Raw genomic sequence first — 12305 nt, forward strand, 5'->3', positions numbered from 1 at the left:
TCGGCTGGCCAACGCTTCTAGCTCCAAGGCAAAGCAAGCTTGAGGAAAAACAAAAGATTTTTTTTCCTGATTTGTGTTAAGTAAACATACAATATATAAAAGGTGATTTTCTATTTTTATGTGACTTCCTTGCACAAAAACATGCATGTTGATCTCAGGATTGTGCCTGATCGTAGAGGCATCACCCATAAGTGAAGAGAGCCCCTTGACCTGCCAGTACTCGCCCCCCTCCAGCCTGACACTTTTTTCTTCTCTGTCTGTCTCTCTCACTCTCGCGCTCTCTCTCTCTCACACACACACACACACTGGTCAGGCTTTCTCTCCCTCTCGCTCCCTCTCTCTCTTCCCCCCCCCCCCTCCCACCCCCTTCTAGTTCCACGCGCGTCTGTGCACACATTCGTCAGAAGGAGCAGTGGTAGCGGGTCGACTCCCTTTCTCAACTGCATTCGTCTACCAATCAGAGAAACGACAGGAGCAACGGACCATTTCTTTTTCTTCCCGTTTTCGTGTGCAAAAGTGCGTTCCATGTTTTGGCATGATCTTCATCCCCATCATCAACATCAACGCCAGAAAGCAAAAAACTGCCAAGAGACACGCTGACATCATCACCGAGGTAACCACTTTTTCCACACCTTTCTGGCTTTGTGAAATATACACTGCGCGGTGTCTTGCACGTGTTTGTGACGACACCCGTGGGTTTAAATCGTTGCCCAACAATCCTCACAGGTGAGTGATTTCTCATCTAGAAGAAAGACAATTCTGAATCGCCTTGAAACAAGCCATTTCTTCAATTACAAAAACGACCCATCATTTATATTTCCTGACTCCATATCAATAAATTCCAAGGAGATCACATATTCATCTCTGTTACTGTACAGCCGTCGATGTTCCAGGTGAAGTGACCTTGATGCACTCCTACTTCTTCTTCAGCATCCAGTCTCGGTCTGGTGTTTGACCGAAGTTTTGAAATTGCAACAGCCACTTGTTAACGTCATGAAAGTGAAATTGCCACAGGCTGTACAATGCACCTTTGATTATAACCATGTGGGTGTTAATTTATGGGAGCAGGTGCCTTTGGAATATTAGGAATTTGTCAAAGGCGAAAAGCTATTATCTGACTGGACCAGATTGTATGATGAAATTGCAATGAAATACTGTGGCTTTTATATATAACAATTATATCCCAATGGTTTATTTTGATGGCCATTTTTTTTCTTGGTCTCACGCCAATTGCTTCACATTTTTTTAAGCTTCTGAAGGTGGAGCATATGTTATTAATGTTCTGGCGATAGCTGCGCTGCAGACTGCCAATTAGGAGAGTTAATATGACTTTCCTTTGGACAAGGGCTGGCTTCAACCTTAAAAATGAATACAGTATACTGTAAAAAGGAGCATGTGCACTCAAACCTTTATCCGGGGTAATGATTGACTTCCAATTTGTTTTTATTTCCAAACATTTTTTTTTCACAAAGGAATTGATTGACAGCACAGTGGACAAGTGATTTCTTATCTTATTTGCTGCCTCACAGTTTTGAAGATCTGGGTTCAATTCCACCGAAGTGGAGTTTGCATGTTTTCCTCATGCTCAAAGTCAGCTGCGATCGGCTCCAGCTCACCTGCAACGCTTAATGAGCACACGCTCCATTGAAAACAGATAGGAAAAATGGAGATACACGAGGTAGGCAATTTACAACATGTTGCCAGTCCGCCATTCATCACTGGCAGCACGGTGGTCCACTACTTAACAGTGCAAAGGTCTGGGGTTCAATTGCTGCTTTCCTATGTGCAGTTTGCACGGGGTTTCTCCTCCGGGTACTCCAGTTTCCTCCCACGTTCCGAAAACATGCATGGCAGCTTCATGAAACATTCTAACGTGTCCCTGCGTGTGATTGTGAGTGTGGATTGTTGTTGTTTCTCTATGTGTGCCCTGTGATTGGCTGGCAGCCTGTTCAGGGTGAACCCATACTGCTCAAAGACTACTGGAATAGGCTCCAGCACACCCGTGACCCTTATGAGTATTAGCGAATTAGAAAATGGATGGATAGATAAGCATCAAGTCCTGCTGTGTGAACGTAGCCCGTCTGACCGCTACATTGAGCTGACGAGATGAAAACTACATGTAAATGTAATATTCTGCACCTCACCCTTATTTCCGCGGACTGCTTTCAATTCCGTGCAGAGCTTTGAAATGCTCGGCAAAATTCCAGATTCCTAAATTGACTGACTCTAGTTTTCAAGAAATATTTTTCTCAATCTTTTGCAAGAAGAGTTTTTAAATGCAACAAAAAGTCAAAGTAAAAACAGTGGAACCCATGCTTTTAAATTCCCTCAGATATGGTGTAATACACCGGCGGTTGCCGTAGCATTAAGCATGACAGCGCTTCAAACTTTAAGGTTTTGTTTGCCTTTCACGTCAACATTTTGGTCAGCTTCTGAACTGTACTATTTAGAGGTCTGTACAAGAATGCGTGTGAAATAAATGAACATATCTACATATTTTTCCAAAGGGGCTGTGTTTCAGCAGTGTAAAACTGACCAATACATTTAAACGTGGGAAGTACAAATATTTCATACACGGGCTGATGAGTAAGTGCAGAAGTTCAAACTGAAAGCGACGTCACTCTCATTAATTTCATACCCGAGTGATTCTCTTGAATAGAGCATCTGTTTATTGGAAGCTAAAATGGGATACTTTGTTTTCACTGTCCTGGTACTAAGTATAATGAGTGATGTTTGAGAGAAAGCAATATTTCCCGACATTAAGCAACACATCCTGTTGCATGTCATTCCAAACTACTAAAGTTTAGCAAGATAAATAATACCTTCAACACTTTAAGGCACCTCTCCGGATTCTTAACTACCTATAGAGTGGCATAGGACCAAAATGTGGAACTACACACACACTGTAGTCCCAATGGTATCTTAAATTTATCTTCGAAGCACATACCAAAAAGCAAGAAAAACAAAATACATGATCCCCTCCATTGCTTTGTTTACTGTGACACTGTCACACTATTCATCTTGCTCGTTGCAGCTATCTGCAGCTCGCCTACACACCCCGTGGTGAAAATTGAAGCCAGATCAAGCTTTGCCATTTGAAATCATAATGCGGCGAACTGAGCTCATCTGTACGGCTTGGTGTAACCTGACTTCAATTTGAACAAGCCTAAAAATGTTTTTTAAAAAAAAAGGCAACTGTCTTAATGGATTAAGATCTTGGGTCAGAGGATGTTACACTCCAAAATGTGAGGCGAGAGTCTTTATGTGGCAAGAATATAGAGAGAAGAGGAGGTAGCAGGAAAATCGGTTTTCACTGATTTATTTGCTGTTTATTTGATGGACTTGATCCAGATGGCTCCACTTCAGCAACGAATGGGCTCAGAGAAGGAAATTAAAAAAACAAAACAAAAACAACATTATTCCCTCTCAATGTTTTTCTAATCAAGAGCAATTGAAAATTACAAGGGAATGGGCTTAATATTTGATGAAGCTTTGTTTGTTCAATTAAGGAATGAACACTATTAGCTGCAGTATACAGAGATATTTGTTAAAAATGCTAATTAATTCTGTTGGTTTATTCATCAAGATGGGGCAAAAAAGATTTATCACAGAAGAACAACAAAGGGCCTTTTGCTCAACAGTTTGAATGACTCATTTTCAAGGCTTTGTCTTAAAATACAGAAATCTTTGGGACGTTTGAAATTATTTAGATTTTGAGTGTATGAGTTGATCGATAAAATATTGAGAACATTTTAAACATTTGTATGCCTTTATAGCGACGTATAGCCCCGAGGGGCATTTTTCACCTTCTAGCTAGGTGACTGTTTTGACAAATAATTTGAATCATTTTACATTTCTTGAGTTTGGAATTTTGTGACGTGTATTATATCAAATAACGTCCATTTTCGTATATCGGAAGCTATAAATATTTATATATGATTATGTTGCTGTGAGTCTTCACAGTCCATTGGCGCGGATTACTGGACGGCGGAGGTGGGGGGGCATGTCATCGGCCAGTGGAGGTCTTCTGCGCAGAGGCAGAATGATTTGCATTTTACGAGCTAACAGCCAATCAGCATGATAGCATCTTGCATACCTCAAGTGATGGCACAGTCATTCAAATCTTATCGAAAAAGCACAATGGCTGTTACTTCTTCACAATCCTAACCACTGCTTTTTAATTAAGTTTGTTCCTTCTTGTGTTTTGAATATGTTAAGCATTTTATTTCATGGAACAGTGACACTGATTGGTCTCACATACGATGACTTCTCAGCCATTTAAGCTACTGACTATTTCATAAGAATAAGTGGAGTTGGTTAAAGAGAGTCCTTGGACTGTGGACACATCTTTGATTGATGTGTGACTTTTTATAGGCAAGTGGAAAGTGAATGACATAATGAAGCAATTTATCAGATACTCTTGGGGATTATTTTTTTTCTTGTGGCCCCAAAATTCTAACCTGTTATAAGGCTGAGCAGCTGTAACAATATTATGAAAATATGATGAATATCTCATCATATTACTTCGTTACTGCCTGAATGTAATGCATGACAGTAACGCTGTAGGCAGTTTTACGGAGTGGCAAAGGGTGGCAGCTGCAAACTTTACCAAATGTTTTTCCACCCTATGTTGGCAATGAATCTATCAATATTAAATAAAAAAGATATATACTGTGTATATATATACAGTATATATCACAAATGTTCCTTATGTTGTCTCCATAGTGTGTATAAAAAGTGTGTACAGCGGTGGACGGCCCCTCCGGTCCACAGGTCGATCTCCAGCGAGCAAGTCCTCCGATTGCGGGTCAAGGCTGCCACTCAGTCGGTGTAGTGGTGGGTTGAGCGAGCACGTAATTGGGCAAGGAGGCCACTCGTGGTGCATATTTCTCGAAGTTGCCCCGGAGGCGTACGTGGAGCCCCACGCATTGGCCAAAGAGGCTGCTCACGGCGCTTGTTTTTCGGTGACCCAGCTCAGGGAGTTGCCCCGTAGGCAAACTGAATTGAAAAATTCCCATCGAGCACCGGGCGGAATGGCCTTCGTGTTGCCCCTTTGTCAAGCCGAGCAACACGTTGTGGATAAAGGTTACATAGAAACTAATACCTCGGTTTAATGTACAGTAGTTTTCAGTGTTTTTCTTAATTTCACTTCCTGTTTTATACATTTCTACATTAGAAGACTGAAATATGTTTGCACGTGTTCATTTTTGTATTTCTAGATAGTTTCACAGTTTTCATGGTGCAAGTGAGCACAGTGTATACAGTAGTTTTTGGTACCATTTTAAAATACACTCAACCTAAAAATGTTTTGGTCACAGTATTGCCTCTAATTTAAGTTGCACCATCATCAAGCTGCAATGTTCAATCAAAATTGAATTTACTATCATCTTAATTGTGTTTTTTTTTTTTAGTTCGCACATACCTCAAATAATTCTCACTGCAAGCCAATGATGGCTATGCGTGACTCGGTGCATGCTTAGTGTGATATGCTACGATTTAAATACGATGCGATCACTCGACCAAGAGCAACTGCTGTCGGTGACTAGTCTACTAGCAAAATAATCATTTGTCGCAGCCCGTGGTAAGAATTGTTATTGCATAGCCGACAATGACTAGGTTGGTGTGCAACATCAACCCTTTAATGCACCAATCATGACAACTTCTAACCTGATGACATGATAGCCTGTCCACTGTCGTGACCGCTGTCCCCGAAATGTTGCGCTGTTATTAACGTGACATGCGGAAAATGTGCGAGGGTATGCAGAAAATTCAACCTGAATTAGAAATGTGTTTGTGTGTGCTCATGCATGTGCATTTGTGTGTGTGTGTGTGTGTGTGCGGGGTATAACCTCCACCCTCCCACCTGAACCTCCTGGCACCCCCTTGCCACCCCAGGTAAAACTGTCTCCAACCGTCAGTAACGTGTTCACCCAAAGCTCTGTGTATAGTATAATAGAATGTAATTTCATTTTCTTTTTATAAGCTTGGTCCCCGTCCCCCCCACAGTTCCAGCATCCCATCTGCTCCCCTGTCACTGTCTGATCATTTGCCATCACCACAACTGGGCCATCGAGACATGAGCTAGTTGCTGTGAATAATGTGGGTCAAAGAAGATTGGGTGAGCATGTGCCACGAGTGTTAAAATAGAATTGTAAATAAAGAGTACAAGAACAAAGAGTAGGAACTAGAAGGAGTCGGAACGAGTGGCGTACTCGGTGGAAGAAGTGTAATAAGACTTCAGCCTGGGGAAAACCTATCAACAAAAGAAGTTCAAAAGATTCTTCTAACATCCATATAATGTAAATTCCAGATGCTGTGCTGGCATTCTTTGAAATTTGGGGCAAGTAAAAGGTGTTTTTTTTTTCCTTCAAAAGTATAGTGTATTTTTTTTAATATGCTGCTAAAATTAACTGCTGCAAAATTAGACAATAAATTTCACTCTGCTGTTTGCTTGAAAGAACAGTTTTTACTGCAATTCATAAATTTGGACGATGTCGCAGGAGGACAGGCTATTGTTTTCAAGTACATTGTTGCGGGGCGGACATACATACTGTCGACAGAAACTGCAACGAGACAGTGATCATGCCAATGTTTGCTGGGAAATAGTTCTACTTACTGTCATATTACCGGTAGTACTCAACTTTTTGTCAGATTTTCATCCTGAGAACACTAAGTGCCTTAAAAACCAAAACAATCCACTGCGTATAAAAGAAGCTCTTTAAATGGACTCAAAACATGTTTTTGTACAATACGGCTGTGCAGACTGATTGAGGCACTACAGATATGTTGCATACATGGTTTGCTCACTGCCTTGGCTTGACTGTCTCAAAATAGTTGTTGTTTATTTGACTGCCGAGTGCAGACAGGATTCTTGAATTTGAGGCAGAACAACAATTCATTTTGCTGACCCGCCTCTCAAATACGACATATCCATACTCCCGTGGCTTCTTGTTAAACACAAGACATCCTCTGTCATGAGTTTGGTGATTGACTTTGACCACAGCTAATTATAGCTGCAGGGTTTATTTGATTCGGCTTTGAGCCTGCAGCTTGATGTATGATTCCAGCACCGAGCAGCAGCGGACCGAATTCTTGAATTAGCATGTTGACAACCATGATGAGATTTTTTTACAACAGCGCTCAGGTAAAATCAATACCACTGCATTGTGTCATGCAGCAGTACGATTGTGGGGTGTTTCATAAGTTGCCATGTTCTCCATCCTGCCTCCCCGGGCTCGTCACTGATCGCGTTTAACATCAGCCTTGTGGGGGGAAATTAGAGGATTAGCAGCAACTGCACACTTAGGCCCCGTGTATCTTCCAGGCTTCCAAATCGAGTGCAAGCCATTGTTATTTTAAGTCGCTTGGCAATTGAGTGTGGAACAGGCTCTAATTGTTCCTCGGAGTGGAAAAGAAGCTTGCGATTTGGAGCTACCTCTTCTGCTATTTATGCTCCATCAAGATGTGAAACTGTGCATCTGAGAGAAGCTGACTGCCAGGACCTCTCACTCCAATACTCGCTTCATACATAATAAATAAGTCACTGTTAGTTACAGTACAGCAGTATAACTAGGCTAATGCCCAGATTTGCATATGTGTGCTGAATTCCATAATTCATGAGAGTGCAGCAGGCAGGAATCCGTGGCCTTTGTCCATACGCTGCACATCAGTTGCAGAATCATATCCACCATGTGCACCAACAGAGCCACATCAAAAGCAGTACTGGTGCTGTCAGAGACTCTTGGATGCTGCATCTTCATTAACAAACGCCTCCGAGTCTGAACTCAGACTATAGGGCAGAGTCAGACTCAAGCTTTGAACAGCTTGATAGATGACTATTCAGAAAGCAGAGGAGCACTCGGGAGAGTACAGAGCTCGACCAAGGCTAAACATCCCCAAAACGTTTGAATGAAAAATAGTGACACTGCAGCACTATCAGCCCTATCAGCTGGCCACCGCCCCCTTTAGCCCCGCTGCAAATGAGAATATTTCCTGTTGAGAGATAGAAATTCTGAGGATTTTGATCATTTCAATTGAAAACAATGGCTCTAAACAATTAATCTTAGATTATCAAAATCGTGGTCGATTAATTAATTAATCGATTAGTTGGGGGTATATTGATTCATCTTTAGTAGACTGATACCATCTTACAAAAAAAAGGAGTAAAGGTCAAAGAATACGTCACGTCCTTGTGGTTTTCACCTTGGTGGAGGGAATCATGAAAAGAGAATTTGAGTGGACGTAGTGAGACAACAGAAGGCAAGGTCTAGGGCTGTAGCATATCACCTCCTCCCCAGATTCTCTCTAATGACGATTTTGCAAGCGATACATATGCACACACGGAGACATTCTCGCTTGCCTGCACAACACTTAAGTTGAAACATATCTGAGAGCAAGAGCAGCAGCATGTCAGCCAGGGTGAGGATGATTTTGTAACAAAAACAGGACTGACAACTCGAACCACAGGAGGGGTTGGAGCTCTACAAAACCATCAGTGAAATTATTTGAAAAGTTGTGAACAAAAAGAAAACCTCTGCACAGTATGACAATGACTGCATTAACATAACATGGGATTGACTGAATTTTGAGGCTGTAAATCAGCAAGCATGGAGTTTTCCTGCAGCGGAATCACATCAAAATCTGTGAGAAAAAAATACATGTATATACTGTAGCACGCTTGACACACGTTTTGGAAATTCCTTACATTGCGAATATGTCATCAGCCGCTCGGGACGTGCACAACACTGTTCCATCTAAATCACTTTAACATTTTAAAGGCGAGCATGTTTTTCAAATTCTTGTCTAATATAAATCCAACAAAAGCAATTTCATCAGAATTCTGTGCCAATGACCGAACGCATGTTTGGAAGTCGGGAACGGGAATGGGAACGTTGGTGATGACATGCGGCATGAGAGAATTTTGTTCACCTCACCTTCCATTTCGAGGTTTAATAAAGCTTTACCATCATGCGATGGTAGATTAAGATATTTATTCATTTGTTCTCCAGCTGTCTGTGGTTTTCCTTTTCCGAGCCATGTCATATTTGGCAGATTAATGGTGGCTGTCCCTTCCAGCGGGCAATCACGACCCCGTCTGGAGAGAGATTTGTTTGGATTCAGAGGCCCCTGCAAGGCTAAACTGTAAATACCGGTTCCGACTGTGTGGGCGTCTGCAGTTTTCATGAAGCTGAGAAAAGCAGATGATGACGATGATGTTATTCATCACACAGATTAAAGTTTGTGAAATGTGGTCTCCATTTGCCCAGTGACCTAATAGGTGAGTGATAAATAAATCAATTTATCTTTAACTCTACAAAGACATTTTAAAATAAACCTTGGAGATTAAATCTTTGGGAGTTTTAACTGCATTAAGGTGCATTTAGGATGTAATTGCGCATTCAAAGGAGCTCTTCACTAAATCTATAGTTTGCAAAGCAGGGGGTTCGAGAAACATTTGTAAATACACACTATTAAAACAAAATAAAAATAACAAACACACACAGGCTGAATACCAAACACACTCAACTTGGCTTGAGCACAACCCAGGTAAAATTCTGTTCTTGCGTCTTTCGGGTCACAACCCTGAGTCATTCTGTGCAGAAAGAGGCTACCACTGAAAAAATAACTGATTTCCAAATTGTGTCGGGCCTTTTACACCTTAACAGCCAGTAAGCACCCAGAAAATTTCCCATCCTAACACACTCAGATGAAGATGTATGGAGGAACCTCCAGAGCGAGATAGCCGAGCTGCATTAATCAGAATCAGAATCATCTTTATTGGCCAAGTATGTAGAACACACAAGGAATTTGTCCTCGGTGGTACAGGCTGCACTCGTATCATCATAAACAAGGACATGACAAATAAGTATGGAAGGGCATTCCGTAATGTAAGGGTACCATTGTGCGGTGGTACCACTCAATGACAGCTGTGAGACAATGTGCAAAGTATCTAGCAGAGCTAAAGTGATCCATGGTAGAATATAATACGAAAACAGTTGTGCAGTTGGTGCAGAAAATCATTGCACCATTTTAAAAGTGACTAGTAGCAGTATTTGTAGTACAAGTGTGCAATTATGTAGACACTTTAAAGTGTCTGGTACTGTGGAATACAGATCAGTGACAGTGGTTCAATGATGTCTCACGCTCACGTTGATTGAGGAACATTTGGAGCATTGTCTCCAGAGGTTGTGCTTGGGAGCTGTCCCTCGCACTGAAGGAGACTCTTCGTCTTGTTTGAGCTTTGGTGAGATGTAGCCCTCCCAACCGCCACCTCGAAGCTGATTGCAGCCCATCCCAAACTTTAAATTGATTTTTCAAACTTTTCAATTTTCCACCATGGGTAGGCCTTGTTTTACAGTGAGAACCAAAGTTAAATGCTTGTCATACTCTGGAAAATGTATGACGTTTCCATTAAAAGCTATGGAGCCTATGATTGTGAGCTTTCTCTCTTTTACGTTTCACAAACACTTGAATGGGGCGGCCCGGTAGTCCAGTGGTTAGCACGTCGGCTTCACAGTGCAGAGGTACCGGGTTCGATTCCAGCTCCGGCCTCCCTGTGTGGAGTTTGCATGTTCTCCCCGGGCCTGCGTGGGTTTTCTCCGGGTGCTCCGGTTTCCTCCCACATTCCAAAAACATGCATGTCAGGCTGATTGGACGCTCTGAATTCTCCCTAGGTGTGAGTGTGGGCGTGGATGGTTGTTCGTCTCTGTGTGCCCTGCGATTGGCTGGCAACTGATTCAGGGTGTCCCCCGCCTACTGCCCGGAGATGGCTGGGATAGGCTCCAGCACCCCCCGCGACCCTAGTGAGGATCAAGCGGTACGGAAAATGGATGGATGGATGGAAACACTTGAATGTTGCTACTATTTAGTTAGTGATCAAGCTCTTGCCATGACAAATTATTCAGAAAAATCCTACACCTGGCAACAGAGGAACAAATAGTCTTTGGAAAAAGGGATATCATTTCATATCCTGCAGGAACGTATTGGCATCACCCATTCAGTTATTCGAGGGGCAAAAAAAAAAAAAAACTCCTCTAGATTCTGTAGACTTTATCCGTGCGTGGATAAATTATTTGTCCAGCAAGTTAGTCTCCTAATTACTTCGCTATTTCGAAACTTCACGACTGGATGACACAATAACCTCTAACCCCTTAGCGTTGTCATTTTTTCTTTCCATTTATTATTTTCATGTTCTGATCTTGTAGCAATGAATGCTGTTATAATAATTGTTATTGGCTTCTTTATTACCATGCAAGAGAAGCAAAATTGAATAATTATTTTTTCAGTGAAATGAAGCAAAACAATTGAGGCACAAATGTTAGCAAGGCCATTTTTTTTTAAACTCACAGAAATGCAAAAAAAATTACTAAATCTGCCATTCTTTTATCCTTCCATCTCCCTCTTGGATTGCAAGCATTTGGCATCCTCACGTTAATCTCTTATTCATGTTGCTTGGTGTTTGTATAAATCCACAGTATGTGTGAAGAAACTGTTCAACATTTCTCCTTGGCAAATCATGAGCCGTGGTAATTCTTATCAATTATTATGATTTTTCTTTTCTATCCCTGTAGCTATTTTGTTTGTATCCTCTTGGCATGCAAGCCATGGTCATGATATCATATTCCATCTTTTCCTCTGCATTAAGCCTATCACAGTGGTGAACACAGCAATTATGAAACATTAGTAACACACTGGAGCAGTGTGCAGCTTTAACTGTCCTGTGGCACAAATGGGGCGCTTTGAGGCTTTTCTTTTCCAAGGGCACCACAAATCTGAACGTACGGAGCCCCTAAGGCAGGGGTGTCAAACTCATGTTATTTTCGCGGGGCACTTTGAAGTTAAGGCTTTCCTGGGAGGGCCAATGTAAAATCGCAACGTATTTATTACCCATGACGATTTGAAATTTTGGTCCAGATTTCAGGCCCGCGGGCCACATAAAATGACGTGGTGGGCTGGATCTGGGCCCCGGGCCTTGACTTTGACACCTGTGCCCTAAGGGGACATGGAAGAAGAAAAAAAAACGTTGCGTTCCCTTGCAAAGAATGCGAGATATCGCAATTTTTTTTTTCTTTTTTTAAGGGGACATTTTTTTTAAAAATGCGCGATTTTGTACTTCCGGGTCAGCTTGGCTAATGTCCGCTTCACTCTCATGCACGGCTGATTGAGAGACGACACTACTTCGGAAAGGAGAGAATTATAGAGGAGAATCAAGAACAGATTTCATGTCTTTGTATTTCAAGCCAATTATCAAAGTAAAATTCAATGAAACTCGCCAACGGGTGAAAACACGCCAAGTTTGTTGTTTT

General features: G+C 41.8%; 1 protein-coding gene across 2 annotated transcripts in view; it reads left to right on the forward strand.

Moving 5' to 3' along the window:
* The first annotated feature begins 413 nt into the window (after positions 1–413).
* hs3st1l1 (heparan sulfate (glucosamine) 3-O-sulfotransferase 1-like1) overlaps positions 414–12305 on the forward strand; it is a 33832-nt gene continuing 21940 nt past the window's right edge. For both annotated transcript variants that reach the window (XM_086122111.1, XM_086122113.1), the window contains exon 1: positions 414–613. The gene's annotated coding sequence lies outside the window, so the exon portion shown is untranslated. The remainder of the gene's footprint in view (positions 614–12305) is intronic.

Source organism: Hippocampus guttulatus, chromosome 10 (assembly GCF_054856545.1).
Source record: "Hippocampus guttulatus isolate MCC_2025c chromosome 10, RoL_Hgut_1.0, whole genome shotgun sequence".
NCBI classification, from domain to species: domain Eukaryota; kingdom Metazoa; phylum Chordata; class Actinopteri; order Syngnathiformes; family Syngnathidae; genus Hippocampus; species Hippocampus guttulatus.